The sequence below is a fragment of the Pelodiscus sinensis genome, chromosome 4 (genome assembly GCF_049634645.1).
Source record: "Pelodiscus sinensis isolate JC-2024 chromosome 4, ASM4963464v1, whole genome shotgun sequence".
Classification (NCBI taxonomy): Eukaryota; Metazoa; Chordata; order Testudines; family Trionychidae; genus Pelodiscus; species Pelodiscus sinensis.
This window is the reverse complement of record NC_134714.1, coordinates 121,673,049-121,689,263: the sequence shown is the minus strand read 5'-3', so window position 1 is coordinate 121,689,263 and position 16,215 is coordinate 121,673,049. Positions and strand designations below refer to the sequence as shown.

The following is a 16,215-nucleotide window of genomic DNA, read 5'->3' as shown; positions in this document are numbered from 1 at the left end:
AATAGATGAACACCGCTTCCTAGGCTTCCCACATCCAGTTCTGTTGACTAAGAGGAGAGTCAGGGAGGTATGAAGTCTTCCATGGTATACGAAGTATAAGGGAGGGGGAAAATAAAAGCACCTTGGAACAACCCATCCGAAAGTATTAAAACACTTACGTAAGTGATGCCATTTAGTTATTACTGTTGTTGTTTGTATTACCCATATTGTGCTAGGCACTGTACATAGACATTGTAAGAGACAGACCCTGCCTTAAGGCTTTTAAAATAAAATAAACAACACAAAGAAAGGAAGTAGTAGTACAATATCCCCATTTTACAGAGCAGTGAGTCATTAAATGATTTGACTAATGTTAAACAGTAAAATTTCTAGTACATTTAGGCTTACAGCTCTCATTTCCTCCCATGCCTTGATCACAAAATCATCTGTTATAGAACACCCTCTAAAATTAGTCTGCGAACTGTTCATTGAGTTCTTGAACAAACCGTTATAATTTGCTAATTCTAGATTTTTGAATGGTTGAACATTAAACTCCTCCTAAGAACGTTAGACTCTTAGTAAAGTCCTGCACGGATACAAAATTTGTATCCGCATCCACATATGTATCTGCAAAAATGAGCTGCAGATATCCGCATCCACAACACACCCTGGACATAAAGCAGATTTCCGCAGATTTGCAAGGCTCTATCTATTAGGAGTTTAAGGTAAATATTCAATAAGTTTTTTATCAGTCATGCAACTCTTGGTTTGATTTGTCACCTTAATTTCAATACTAAATATTATTTGGATTAAAAAACCTGAGTTTCTTTCTTTTAAATAATTGTACTTGTTAAATGTGGGCAATGATTTTCACAGCCCTATTTCTGCTTCTTTGTAATACCTGAGTATTTTTTGTATGCCCATTTTAATAAAACTATTCTCTCAGTTTTCCCCATGGGTATCTTGTCTTTGTTTTACATTATTTCTGGTCTGGATTAATCTTCGGGGTGAAGTAGATAGTTTTAATCTTGCAAATTTCACACTACATAATATTTGCATTTGTTAATGATCTCTGGGAGGTATTTTAAATATTCCTCATTTTCAGCAAACGGTTCCAAAGTTAAGAACTGATTTACAGTAAATACACAGGAGGCATGAGTGCATGGCATCCAGCTATTGTGTGAATTGTCAAATCAGGTACATACTATAATGGGCATGTTGTATTGCATTGCAGCATTTATAAGACTGAAAACCAAGTAATAAGACAGAGCTCCAGTGCAGACAAACTGGGATGGATTTTAATAAAGTGTATTTTAGGTGGGAGAGCAGAAATCACCTCTTTATTTGTTTATGGCAAAGCAATAGTCCCTGCCCATCCCCACCCCGCAGCTATTTGTATAAATAATAATGATACAGAGCGGTATAACTAAATGCAATAATAATAAAGTGCAAGCTGTAGACTCTTCCCTCCTTTTTTTTGTTTGCAATTGTTGATTGGTTTAAATAAGATAGCTGTATGAAGTCCTAGGTAGTGGGGGATTTGCTCTTATTTAATAAAGCTATGAAGATCCAAAATAGGAAATCCCATTGGAGAATGCGGGCATCGATCCCGCTACCTCTCGCATGCTAAGCGAGCGCTCTACCATTTGAGCTAATTCCCCTCCTTAGGAAGAAGGCGACTCGACCACCCTTTGTGGGCTCGCTCCCAGAGTATTCCCCGCGTGAGGAACGGGCGATGTCACACATTCACTGAACGTTCTGCGCGGCTCACCCAGCGGCCGCAGGGGGTGGGGAGCTGGGGCGAGGGGAGCAGCAGCGCCAGCCGCGGAGCGCGAGAGCAGGAAGAACTACATTTCCCTCCATGCCTCGGGCGGATCGCACGCCTGCGCAATGCGACCCCGCCCGGGATGGGACGGCGGGGGGAGGGGGTGGGTGCCCGCTCGCTCGCTCGCTCGCTCGCTCTCATTGTGAGAGACGCCGCTGGCGGGGCTGCAGCCGGAGGATGCGCCGCGGGGACGGCGGCTCCCGCCGGGACCGCGCGCTCGGACGCCGCCCCCTGCCCAGCGGTAAAGAGCCGGCTGGAGACCCCCCCGTCCCGGGCGGAGCGATGGGCGCGGCTGCCCCAGGGCTGGGCGAGCGATGGGGGCGCCCCCCGCCTGGAGCCCCTGGGTCTCCGAGAGACTGGGCAGGGCGGGGCTGTGGGTGATGGGCAGGGGTCTGCAGGGCGTGCGGGGGGTGGGCAAGGAGTGGGGTGGGGGATGTTGATGTGCAGGAGTCTGTAGGGGGTGGGATGTGGGGCTCATGGGCCGGGGTCTGTAGGGGGTGGGATGTGGGGCTGATGGGCCCGGGTCTGTAGGGGGTGGGATGTGGGGCTGATGGGCCCGGGTCTGTAGGGGGTGGGATGTGGGGCTCATGGGTCCGGGTCTGTAGGGGGTGGGATGTGGGGCTCATGGGTCCGGGTCTGTAGGGGGTGGGATGTGGGGCTCATGGGTCCGGGTCTGTAGGGGGTGGGATGTGGGGCTCATGGGTCCGGGTCTGTAGGGGGTGGGATGTGGGGCTCATGGGTCCGGGTCTGTAGGGGGTGGGATGTGGGGCTCATGGGCCGGGGTCTGAAGGGGGTGGGATGTGGGGCTCATGGGCCGGGGTCTGAAGGGGGTGGGATGAGTAGGGGGTGGGATGTGGGGCTCATGGGTCCGGGTCTGTAGCGGGTGGGATGTGTAGGGGGTGGGATGTGGGGCTCATGGGCTGGGGTCTGTAGGGGGTGGGATGTGGGGCTCATGGGCTGGGGTCTGTAGGGGGTGGGATGTGGGGCTGATGGGCCCGGGTCTGTAGGGGGTGGGATGTGGGGCTGATGGGCCCGGGTCTGTAGGGGGTGGGGCTGATGGGGCCGGGTCTGTAGGGGGGGGATGTATGGGATGTGTACAAGGAGCAGGATGCTGGGGGGGATGTGCAGGGGATGGCATGTGTGGGGTGTGTACAAGGCGTGGGATGTGGGGGTGATGTGCAGGAGTCTGCAGGGGGTGCTGTATGCAGGGTTATGTATGCCAGGCACCAGGTGTGTTTGGAATGACCGTGTGTCTAGGAACACATGAGCCTTTCTGTAGCAGGGCAGTGTGGCAGGGAGGTCTGTCTGAGTACCTGCGATGTGAGGAACATATATAGGAACATAGAAACCTATGTGAAGGGCTTGTCTGGTATGTGGGGCTACCAAGTGACTCTATCTGTAGGGAGGCTCTGGGTGTGTAGCCATAGGGGTTTTGAGTGTAGTGTACTTGTTAGTGTGCACATAAATGTAGGCTGTAGAGGATGTATGTATATTACAGCACAGGAATCTGGTAGAAACCAATGTACTGTAGTTCAGGGCATGCTGTGGCTTTTATCAGCAATTGGGGATAGGCAGAGATGAACTACATATCAAAAAATAAGGTCTGTACTAAGTTGAAAAAGTTCCCATCCTCAGTATAAGAGTGAAAGAAATTTTTTTTCATACCTTTTTGTTAGGAGAGGGCTTGGAATTCTTATAAGTAGAATTCATTCACATAGTCTTTTATAAGTGTACAAACAGATTCTCTTCAAATATTGGCAGGAAGGTGTGGAAGTATTGCTGGGGGATTTGCATTTCTCTCACTGGAAAATGGTCTTCTGATAGTTGATCTGAATAGCTTGCATACTTAAGGATTTTACAAAATAGCGTTGGTAACTGGGTAGCATAACCCTCGTGGTATATCAAAAGGTTTTGTGTGGGTGTTCAACTCAATGCCAGAAAAGTCTGTACGGAATGAATGAATGAATGAATACATTCATGCAGGGGGATCTCTAAAATGTTCAGTCCCTCCTCATTACCATAGTGGTGTTTCTTTTTCTGACTGATGCATCTTGAATTTTGTTGACATCAGGTTGCTACATCAGTACAGGCAGTCCCCGAGTTACGCGGATCCGACTTATGTCAGATCCGCAGTTACGAACGGAGCTTTTCTCGCCCCGGAGGATGGGAGCGGCGGGACGCCCAGATGCGCTGTGGTCCGCCGCCCCCGTCCTCCAGGGCGAGAAAAGCTGCTCCCCGTCTCCCTGGTCTGCAGGGAGATGGGGAGCAAAGCCTTGGAGCACGCCCGCAGCGGGACAGCCCGGGCGCTCTTGAGCTGTCCCGCTGCGGGCGTGCTCCGCGGCTTTGCTCCCCGTCTCCCTGGTCAGTTTCAGCAGCGGCTGAATCTGGACGCCTGGGGCAGAGCAGCTGGGGTGCTGCTGGGTTGCTCCAGTAGCGCCGAGGAGCCGTGCTACTGGAGCAACCCAGCAGCACCCCAGCTGCTCTGCCCCAGGTGTCCCCAAGTCAGCCGCTGCTGAAACTGACCAGCGGCTGACTACAGGAAGCCCGAGACAGAGTTGCTCTGCCCCAGGCTTCCTGGAATCAGCCGCTGATCAGTTTCAGCAGCAGCTGACTTGGGGACGCCTGGGTTTCTTAAGTTGAATCTGAATGTAAGTCAGAACTGGCGTCCAGATTCAGCCGCGGTTGAAACTGATCAGTTTCGGCAGCGGCTGACGCCAGTTCCGACTTACATACAGATTCAACTTAAGAACAAACCTACAGTCTCTATCTTGTACGTAACCCGGGGACTGCCTGTGTTCACGTGTATAGTACCTGAACTTGTTGTGTCTCTTGTAGTGTTATATTTCTCCAGTGTTTGAAATAACAAAGAGAAATGGAGCTTGAATTCGGGCACCTATGCTATATTAGTACTGAGATATTCTGACTTGAAAAACTGTTGCATTAGTTATGCTAATATTAAAATAATTAGATTTAATAAAACAGGTCAGTAAAGCTTTTTCAAGAATACAGATGAAACACTTTGTATAGTTATTCATACAAATACTTAGAACTGTCTTGCAAGTTAAGAACAATGATCCATCCAGTATATTTCTGTCAGAGGGCTTATGCAAATTACTTCTAAATAAATTATGACAAATCCAAAACAAAAATAAAAAGCAACAAAAAACTAATATTTCTGATGAATTGGGGGAATAATATCTGAGGTAAGAATTTCTTCCTGACCCAGCTAATGATTAGATTATATTCTGAAGAAAAATTAGTAAGAGCTTTTATAATTTTGTTAAGTAAATACAGCTGCAATTACAATCCCAAATCATATGTTGTTTGGTTTTGAATTTTAGAAATCTCTCCAAATAATAGTTCCATATATATACTTATTTTAAAAAATGTTTTCTTTATAGATTTGATTTTACTCCCACTTAATTTATTTTTATTACCATGAGACTTTTTTCTGCTTCTTTATTCTTCCTGTTTCTATAATGTTTGGTTCAAATATGTGCCATTAAATATATTAATAAAGGATTGTCCATAATACTTTCTAAGTTCTCTGGATAGCTGCCTAACATATTAGTTCCTTTGTGGACCATAGCTGCATGCTGCGATGTCTTTATCGAGCTGTACATGATGATGCCTAGGTCATCTGTCTGATCAATCACAACTAATTCTGAATCACAGAAGTATAAAATGGAAAAGATCTGTTAGATTGTCCAGTCTATCAAGCTCCTCACTTTGTGCGAGTGGTTTATGTTGGTCCCTCCATTGCATAATATTTTGCATTTATCTGGATTAAGTTTTATCTGTTACTTTTTGTCCCTTTACCGAATTTTAATTCTCCCTGGTTTTAAAAGTCTGAATGACTTTTCTGCTTACAATATTTTGCCTCCTTACTTTTCACACTTGGTCTGGATTAATTACTACAGTTCTGATATTTTTCTCAGTTGAGAACAGTATATTCTTGTGTTCTCTCAAACAGTTTCCAATTCATAAAAGGTTTTCCCTCTCCTTACCAGATTTTCTTAATAGCTGCTTGAAAGACCTTTATCAAAACTTCTTGAAAGATTAAGGTATCTCCCTTTATCCACTGTTACCACACCTTGGAGATTTCTGGTGAGAGAGGCATGACTAGTAGTGCTAGTTTATTCTTCTTGTAAGTACAGGCAGTCCCCGGGTTACCTACAAGATAGGGATTGTAGGTTTGTTCTTAAGTTGAATTTGTATGTAAGTCGGAACTGGTACATATTGTACCCCAGGTGTCCCCGATTCAGCCGCTGCTGAAACTGACCAGTGGCTGACTACAGGAAGCCCGAGGCAGAGCTGCTTTGACCCGGGCTTCCTGGAATCAGCCGCTGATCAGTTTCAGCAGCAGCTGACTTGGGGACACCTGGGGCAGAGCAGCTGGAGTGCTGCTGGGTTGGTCTGGTAGCGCCAACCCTTGGGGACGCCTGGGGCAGAGCTCTTGGGGACACCTGGGGCAGAGCAGCTGGCGCTACTGGACCAACCCGGCAGCACCCCAGCTGCTCTGCCCCAGGTGTCCCCAAGTCAGCCGCTGCTGAAACTGACCAGCAGCTGACTACAGGAAGCCCGAGGCAGAGCTGCTCTGCCCCAGGCTTCCTGGAATCAGCCGCTGATCAGTTTCAACAGTGGCTGAATCTGGACGCCTGGGACAGAGCAGCTGGGGCGCTGCCGGGTAGGTCCCCGCAGTGCCGCACCTCGGCGCTGTGGGACCAACCTGGCAGCCCCCCAGCTGCTCTACCCCAGGCGTCCTGATTCAGCTGCTGCTGAAACTGACCATCGGGAAGAAAAGCCTGGTCTGCTGGGGGGGGGGGGCGCACTAGCTGAGCCCCCCCCAGCAGACCAGGGAGACGCGGAGCGGCTTTTCTTGCTGTGGAGGACGCGGGCGGCGGGATCGCCGCGGCGCATCTCAGCGGTCTGCTGGGGGGGGCAGCTAATTCGGGGTTCCCTCACCCCGTTCTTAAGTAGGGATCCGATGTAAGTCGGATCCACGTAACCCCCGGACTGCCTGTACTGCATCTCCATCTTTGTGAAGTATTGCACTCTTTCATTCTGTTTTTTCCTTAGGAATGAGGGAAAAGCTGATGTATAAACACAGTCCCAAGACCATTATTTTTTTTCAAGAGGCATCTTGGGCCTTCAGCACTTAATTTGCTATCTTGCTCCATCACTCCTATCAGTGACATTCTCACCTGCAGCCCCTATAAAGAGTTACATTAGCTGAGGTGTTCAGCCCTAGTTACCTGTGAGAAATGATGTGCTTGCACATTCTTTAGCTTCTCCTCAGTCTTCTTATTCTCTTTGCCTTCTTTATACCCTGCTGGTTTAAAAGACTCTAGGCACTTGCCTGCAGCCCTCTTTCTTTCTATAGTCTGAGGCATCACAGTATTTGTACATACCCCATACTAGTTTAGCACACATGCCTTCCACAACTGATGGTGGTAATGGACTGATGTTTCTGGAAATCAGTCTTCTAGCTAAAACAAAACTATTGGAAAGAGCTGAAATAGTGACTTTAAGCAGTCACAAGTACATATGCTGCATTTTTCTTAGATGCTACTAGACTACGTGCTGCAGGCCAGTTGCTGTATTATTTGTGTGCTTCCTGTGATTCAGTCTTAAAGGGGTTAGCTTATTCTTTCTCATCAGCTCAAACAATTCTCGCTCTCATACATCAGTTATGTATTTTAGTGACATCTGATAACCGGTTGGTCTTGGGGATCCTGCTTCCTTTTTCCTTGGAAAGAGAATTTACAGGAGTGTAGAACTTTGTCTTTATAAGGTCAAATAATCATGAAAAAGGGATGATAGAAAGTCAGTTTGAAACTGAAAGCTCATTGACTTGACTGTGGTTGCATTTAAATTTCTATAGCTGCTGTGCTTTCTTTTTCTGCACTTAATTACATGTGCTGTACTGTAGTAGTTCAGCTCTGTGTTCACTGTGTGTTTCTCCTGTGTTTGGAATTTGCAAACAAGGCAGCTTAAAATCCGAGAACAATCTCAGCAAATAGATCTAAATTCATAAGGTCAGACAACTGGTGTTTCCAATAATATCTGTGAATGTTAGCGGTTTCCTTTATTTCACCACTTCACAATAATGGAATGAATGCTCATTATTGGAAAGGATGACTTCTGTAGTGTATATTTAAAAAAATAGAAATGTTCACATTCTTATTTAGATAAAGCTAGTATATGTCCCAGAATAATTGCCTGGAGTTCATGTACCACAGCTTTGCAATTATCAGTCAGAAGGCTGAACACATTCATTTGTATTTGCTATGATGTACTTGATTTTAACTAAAACATTGTTTAATGCCACAGTGATATGGCTTCAGGAGTAGTCTCCCCTTGCTCATCACTGTTTGAGTACAAGTATTTATTTCTCTAGCTGTGTTATCCCTTGAATCACAAACCCCATCAATTAGCTTCTCTTTGCTCTAGGCTAATTCCTTTTATGAGCCACTCGGTTTTTTGCTACCCTGATCCTTTGTACTGCATAAGAGCCAAATTAGTTTTGAAGATAATTGGCAAGAATGCTTGGATATTCCCAGAAAGACATTGATGTTTTGGCAGTTCCTTTCCCCCTCTTCCCCCCCCCCCCGTCTTCCTTCCTTCCCCCCCCCCCCTCCCCACAGTTGTCTTTTCTGCCCCTGTCACAGACCCAGGCTCCTTGGACATAGGCTTTGTAGAAGATCAGGGATGGTGAGGACCTGTGCGCTGTGACTGAACTGATGCTGATCCAGCAACATCTCCTGAAGTGCTAAATCTGAAGCACTGTGTCTGGTAGCTCTGTTGACTGGAGCCTAGTTCAAGCAATGTAAAAATAATTCCTAGATACGTTAACATGCAGTAGAATCAAACTGAGACGATGGGCCTGCTGTCAGTCTGGTGTTGTGGTGGGTAATGGAGCTTTCCTCTGGCTACAATTGATTTTTTTAAAAAATATTGTCCATCACCTTAGCCATGAGAAAACTCTGTTGCTAAACCCACATATCAATACATCCTTATTGGGTGGGCAGTACCCAGTTGAGAATACAGGCAGTCCCCGTGTTACGTACAAGACAGGGACTATAGGTTTGTTCTTAAGTTGAATTTGTATGTAAGTCGGAACTGGCTCCAGATTCAGCCGCTGCTGAAACTGATCAGCGGCTGACTACAGGAAGCCCTAGGCAGAGTTGCTCTGCCCCCGGCTTCCTGGAATCAGCCGCTGATCAGTTTCAACAGCAGCTGAATCTGGACTCCTGGGACAGAACAGCTGGGGCACTGCCGGGTAGGTCCCCGCAGGACCAACCCGGCAGCACCCCAGCTGCTCTACCCCAGGCGTCCCGCAACAAAAGCCTGGTCTGCTGGGGGGGGGGAGGGCGCAGAGGTCCCGCCGCCTCTGCGGCTTTGCTCCTGTCTCCCTGCTGTGCACAGGGAGACCGGAGCAAAGCCGCAGAGGTGGGGGACCCCGCCGCCTGTGCGGCTTTGTTCTGGGGCAAAGGAGCAAAGCCACACGGGCAGCGGGGTCCGCCACCTGTGTGGTTTTGCTTGGGTCTCCCTGCTGTGCTGGGGAGTCCCCCCCAGCACACTAGGGAGACCTGGAGCAGCTTTTCCCGCCCAGGAGCGCAGCGGTCCCGCCACCTGTGAGCTCCGGGGCGAGAAAAGCCCCGTTGGTAAGTGCGGATCCAACGTAAGTCGGATCCGCGTAAGTCGGGGACTGCCTGTATACTAGTCCTTCTGTAACACTTCTTAGCAATTCTGAACAAAATGTTGTCCTCCCATACTATTGCAAAGAACACAGAGCTACTGTAAGTAGCCAGTTAATTAAGCAGAGGATACCACAAAATGTGGTGTCTATAACAAACTTTAATAGGATCAAAGCAAAACAAACAGTGCAAACACAACATTGTTTGCATAACATACTGGAGCTTATGTTCATAACATAAACACATAACAAATCTCACCACCAGAACTCTGGTAGCCTCTAGTACTGCGGTTCTTGAAAGTCTTTCACGGCATGGACCCCACCTAAATACAGATTCAGTGCTTGTTGGGCCACTGTCTGTGCCTTCCTCTACACAGTCATGCGGATGATCCCCTCCCATTTGCCATAATTGCACAATATTTCCGTGTTAATATAAGCAAATGCTTAAGTAGAAGATAAGTATTAATAGTAGGGATGTAAGCAACTAGTCGACTAGTGACTCGTCTAGTTGTTTCTCCCTCGCCCCCCACACTTCCCTTTTGCTGCCTCTGAGAGAGGCTTCCATGGGAGGAGCAGAATCCAGTGCTGGGGGAAGCCAGCTTAAAAGCCAGTTCCCCCCCAGCGCCGTCTCCGGGGGGAGAAAGATCAGGGCACTTTGCTTTTGAAATGTACAAGAACTCTTCCAAGGCTCTTGGACATTTCAAAAGCAGGGAGTGCGGTGCCAACCGGGGGTTGTTTGAGTCCCCCGCTGGCTGTGCTCTCCGTGGCACTTCCACCTTTGAAACGTAGCACATTACATTGACTATTCAATTAGTTGATTGATCTAAATTTAACATCCTTAATTAATAGTTCTTAATTCATGTTTAGCTATTTCCCAATGCAATTCAGCAAGGGGAAATAGGGCACAGAAGCCTGTACCAGGTAACCAGCCAACCTATGCACGGACCACAATTTGAGAATCTCTGCACTGACCCTTGAAACTGTAGCGATGGACTTTCAGGAGTGAGGCTCAGTGTTTCCGCTAATATGTTTGTGTGGAATAAATTTTGTTATGTGCCATGGCATGTGTGGATGTGTACCACCATTAGGAACACATGCTGCCAGGTGTGAGAACTCTGCTAATCAGCTGGGTGGCAGTGGAATCTCTCCTGGATGGCCGCCCAAGCACACAGCTTACAGGGAACACTGGTAAGAACTTCAGGTTAGATAGCAATTCACTTAAACTTAAACAAACAAAGCCCTTGCCCCAGCCTCTTTTAGTTTAGTACAGCGTTTTCTGTGAGCTGTTTGTCTCCAGTCCAAGGAAAATGTCCTTGAGGCATTTGATATCCATACTAAGTACTCTTGAGAGTATGTAAATCCCAGTCTACAAATGAATCTTCCTTTTCTGTACCATCCAATTGAACAGAAATGCACACTGGATGTATTTTTGATAGTGTTCTTACACATGTGTAGCTCTTCTCTGCCTGACTGATGCCAGCTTTGTCTCAGTCTTTCTGTTAGTATAAACTTTCCCTTCGCTGGCTTTAGGCCCTGCTGGCTTTCTGACAGCAGAACGAACGCTGGCATGTGTAAAAACCGTTTATTAACACCTTCAACAGTTAGTTGATTCATCTTCCACACTGAGAAGTAGGGATGGGTTTCATTTGGTCAGCAGTGCGGACTGTTTGCGTTGCCAGTGAGCTTATAATAGCTGAAATGACCATCAATGCTCCCTCAGCGTTCCAGCTCTTTTCCTACTGGCTTCTCTCTTCACCCAGCTGGCTCATCTCTTAATAGCTTTCGTTTTGGGACTGGCCAGCAGGCTTGCATTGTTCCTCTGCATTCCCATTCCCAGCTGGGATGTTCAGTTCCTCTTTGGGGCCAAATGGAAGCCCTGTAAGGTGTCTGCAAAGGCTGACCTTCCCACTCCTTTCTGAACACTGCTAAGGGATATTTTCCTTCCTCCCCCCCCCACCCCCCACTGCATGGTAGTTAGCTAGTCTTCTAGCTAGGAGGCATTGGTTAGTAAGAGCACTGCTCCTGTTTGTTGTAAGCAGGTGAAACTATATTTTACTAATCAGGCTTAGTGTTGCATAATATATTTTCAAAGAATATCCATCTGCAGCCTTTCCCCTCTGATAAATAGTGATTTTACTAGTTAAAGTCTACTGTAGGCTTATTTGTGGAAGAAAGTTATAGTGCTAGTTATTTAACTTCTGGTTTCTCCCAGCAGTTTACTAAGGAGTGGGAAGTAGTGAAATGGTCCGTGCACCTTTAGGAGTTTTATGATGGAAGTTAATTGAAGAATTTGATTTTCAAAAGGACACATCTGTTTTTCTTTCTCATCATCATTTTTCATAAGAGGAATCTAAGTCAGTGGATTTTCAAGATTAATTTCAGGTGGATTAATAAGAGAGGCTATAAAAGCTAGTTTCCTCCTCTATGTGGTGAAAGCTGTCCATACCATAATTAAAATTGGGCTAAAGTTGTTAATGGTGCAGTTGATATGCTACTTGTATAAAAATAGTTGAAACAGCTGAACTTAACTGCGTTTTTGGTTCTTGACTTGCCCTATGAGCTTCATAAATGGAGTCAAATATTTTAAAGTTTTTTTTATATATTTTTTATATTTTTTAGAAAGACAGTCTTTCTAAAAGCATACCAAAATACTACAGTGGCAGGTCAATAGAAAGATTGTCTAATAATAAAAAGATGAGAGAATTCCTAAAGGAGAAGGACTGACTTGTGTGGAATCGTAGCTATGAATCTTGGAGATACTATAGAGAAAAACACTGTTCTCTCAGCAGTTATTTGATATAGAGCCTTAAGTGAATGGAAGCTAATAAATTGTCCTTTTGACTGTCTAAGCTCAGCGTGTAAATCCCAAAGCAGACACTGCAGGTCGTGAACTATAGATTGCTGAGCTACTGTAGCAAGTGTAGCATGCAGACAGCAATACAGAGCAGCAGTTAGTCTACCATTCAGTGCTATGTTTCCCTTTGTCCTGTGCTGTATTCTTGGTTTAGCCGTCTTGTCTGTTAAAGAAAATTATTTTGTGCATGTGTTTTTCTGTAACACTTACAAAATACAGCAAATGAGCTGAGATTGGAGGAATTCAACTCCTCTCTGTTTTGGAGTAATTTGTTGTCACTCCAGATCAAATGTAATTTTGTTATACGGCAAGGTTGGGCAAGATGCGGCCCGGGGTCTGGATCCGGCACGCCTAACACTTTGATCCAGCCCACGGACTGCATCTGGCCACTTTCTATTTACATCCTGCTACCTGTGCCACTGTATTTCCAGATGGTGGCTTAGGCAGCAGGATCCTATTTAAATGGCTCAGGTCTTGATGCTACCCTTTAAATGGCTGCAGGAGCAGCGAGCCCTTTAAATGGCTGCAGCAGCTCCAGGCAGCTGCCAGACAATGTGGTAGCAGCAGTCTGGGAACTCTGAGCCTTTTGCTCTGTTTTCAATTCAAAGCCTCCAGCCTAAGGATCTTATATATCAGTTAATTTACTAGTCGATTAACCTAATGAATTCTTACCGGTTATTCGACTATTCTGTAATTCCCGGGGGCAAGGCCAAGCAGCCACTGTGCTCCGGCTCCACTCCCAAGGATCCCCCTGCCACTCTGTGCTGCTGCCGCCTCCATATCAGAGGCAGCAGTGCAGGGTGCAAAGCAGGAGCTGGTCTGCAAGGGGAGCCAGTTTAAAAAACAGCCTCTGTCCGGGGTAGGGGGGTGGAGGATTTTGAGCTCCTGGACCGAGCACGAGCTGGAACTGAGCTGGGCTGCTGGCCAACCTGTTAAAATTTTACTGGCGGGGAAGCGGGGGGGGGGGGGGGGGGGGGAGGGAGAATGCATGTAGTCTGTATCATTAATCTATAAGTTTTTGCTTATCGAGTAATTGGTTAATTGACTACACTATTACATCCCTACTCCAGCCTCAGATAATTCTGGGGGGGAGCTAGTCCCCAGCCCCTCCTCTTCTGTCCCAAGCCCCACCTCTTCTGGTGGTAGAGCTGGCTGGTGACAGCATACCAAAATTCATAAGTGGCCCCCTTGCAAAAAATTATTGCCTACACCTGTTCTGCAGTCTGTATCTTCTGTCTGAACCTGAAATTTAAAAGGTGAAAGTGCTGTTTCTAAATGTTGTTATATGGTTCATCAATTAAGCTTTCTTCCTTTTACATAGCTTTACAGTACTTCCCTGTATACAAGCAGAATAAACTAATGTTGCTTAAAGTTCCATAAAATTAGCAGGCAAAAATGTACCAAAAATTTTGTCCTCTTCAGCAGGAGGAGTAGTCCTCTTCAGCAGGAGGAGTAGAGTAGAAGCCAGCTGTGAGAAGTAAGCAAGGTCATGACAAGTCAGTAGTCGGATGGGAATCTTTGAAGGAGGAACATTTAAAAGTTTTGTTGGTTGTTCAGTGCTGATTCTTCCCTCCAAGTACGGAACCATTGCTTCAACATATTAGTGATGATTTGTGCTTCAGGATGTGGTTTCCTTTTTGTGAATTCAAAATAGGCTCGGATGAGTAACTGTTGATTGAACACTGCAGCATGGTTAGTGCTGTACAGCCTCTTTTCCCCAAGAGGCTTATAATCAAGGTAATTGGAGATCCCAGAGTAAGTTTAATTATGATGATTGTTAGCTTTCATGTCCTGGCAAATGTTCCTTGCATGGTTTCAAATGGATACAGACTTTTCCTTGATTTCTGGTCCTAAATTCTTGAGTAGTCTTGGTCTGTGTTACTAGTCAACTGTTCATTTATCCCAGGAGAAGCTGAATTTCTATGGGGAGAAGAGTGATCTCTGTGTACAAATTTATGCTTTTTAAGTGCTTTGCTCTCCTTTAGGAGAACAAGTGCTCTCTGTAAATGGAAGTACATATCAGAAGTATCACCACAATGCAGTTGTTACACTGCTTATCCATCTAAAGCCCTTTAACAGCTTCTAATGCAATAGTTCGGTTTGAGGTACTGTTGTATGGCTTTAAAATATATATATATTTACACATTAGGTGAGGGAGAAGGGTTTACTCTCTATCTAGATCTGTTTAAAGTAGTCCTTTAGAGCTCTTGGTAGAATTATTGGTTAAGAAATGATGTTGGAGGTGGATTTGATGTATGGTTGTGTTCAATATATGATACTTGCTGTTTCAGAACTGAGCCTGGACTGAAGAACGCAAAGCAGTTTGTTGACTGACCATATGATTATAAACTCACATGACAGGATTAATTCTGCCTTCTTCCAATCACAGAAGACTCTGAAAAAGGTTGGTAAAGACAAGATACGTTTCAAATAGATCTTTGGGTGACTTATTTAACTTCTACGTCGGCAGGTTAAATGTGGTTCCATACATTTGAAATAACTCAATCTTTTTTTTTTAATGTATACACCTTGCTCCTTTCCATGGAAAGGCTTTTGCTGCTGCTTTTGAAGGAGAGATTGAAAGGGTATTTTACAGCATGTTGCAGTAGTGTGGCAGTGCAGACTGAAATTTCCCCAACTCCTGAAATTCAGAATTAAGGCCAGGAGACTCTTATCTCACTCGCATGCTGGGCCTATTAAAGCATCTGCAATGGTTCCAATATTTGGGGGTCCATACTTCTGAAATTTTTAGGCACAGTTAGGCACATTCACGCCTGCTTACCCATCTATCTTGTACTAGCCAGTTATAGAGGAGGGGAACTCTCCCTGCTTGAGACAGTGAGATGCAAACTATTGGGCTGTTTTGAGCAGGCATCCCTATGAGAACTGTGCAGCATTGTGACTACGTTCATCAGTAGAGACTACTAGTGTGGTAGACCATTCTGAAATCATTGCACAACTGCAAAGAAAAGGCTACTGAGGAACAACTCTCCCCGAGGCCAAAGAATAGGCTAAATATCCCAATGTGGTTTAAAGAGTCAAGCTCTTTAAAGGGATCTCACCCTCCACAAGGGCTGGAGATCATGCAGTCACAGAGACATCAACATTTAAGGCACTGCTATCCTCACAGGCCTGTTTTGCCCTTAGTCTTTCCCTTCTGCTTCCTGTATGGCATGCATCTGTGGTACCTTTGGGAAGCTTCTGACCATCTGGTGACTAAAGACAGGAAATACCTATTGGAAGTGCCACAGAAATGCTTTCCTCTGCTAGTCCGTACAGAGAATGAAGAGCATGCAGGGATAACAACTGAAGAGTGATAAGGTGTGCTGGATGTACACAAGTGGGGCTGTTGATTAGAGAAGCTGAATGGAAACTGATTTCATTACAGTTGGAGTAGACATTGAGTGGCTGTGTTAATTTACTGCTTTGCCTCAGTTTCCTTGCCTGGAAAATGAGCATAATGATAGTTGTCACAGGGCTATTGGAAGGCTTTACTATTGGTTAAGTATTATGAGATACATTGTTCAGACTAGGGATGTAGTAGTGTAGTAGATTAACCGATAAGCTTTTGCTTATCGGTTAATACTATAGACTACATGCATTTCTGCCCTCTGCCCTCCAGTAAATTTTTAGGAGCCCAGCTTGGTCCCGACTTGCACCGGATCCAGGCATTTATAGTGTATTAGGAGCCAGGTGGGCAGGCACCCCAGCTCAGTTCTGGCTCATGCAAGCTCCATTCCCGGGGAGCCCCTTGCCACTCCATGCTGCTGCGTCTCTATCAAAGTCAGTAGTGCGGGGTGGCAGGCAGCCAGTCCTTGAGGGGAGCTGGTTTTCTAAACTGGCTCTGCTCATGGACCA

At 45.9% G+C, this 16,215-nt stretch overlaps 1 protein-coding gene and 1 non-coding gene across 8 annotated transcripts in view; one reads left to right on the top strand and one right to left on the bottom strand.

Annotated features, from left to right (window-relative positions):
- Positions 1–1,567: 1,567 nt before the first annotated feature.
- Positions 1,568–1,640, bottom strand: TRNAA-AGC (transfer RNA alanine (anticodon AGC)). The gene has a single exon. It is a non-coding gene; the product is annotated as a tRNA-Ala (tRNA).
- A 251-nt stretch (positions 1,641–1,891) lies between these two features.
- Positions 1,892–16,215, top strand: part of LOC102457209 (uncharacterized) — a 160,003-nt gene continuing 145,679 nt past the window's right edge. For 5 of the 7 annotated variants that reach the window (XM_075928293.1, XM_075928298.1, XM_075928297.1 and 2 more), the window contains exons 1-2: positions 1,892–2,045; positions 14,649–14,761. The gene's annotated coding sequence lies outside the window, so the exon portion shown is untranslated. Of the gene's footprint in view, positions 2,046–13,955; positions 14,095–14,648; positions 14,762–16,215 lie in introns of those variants that run through there. The other 2 variants (XM_075928294.1, XM_075928299.1) reach the window with 1 other exon arrangement.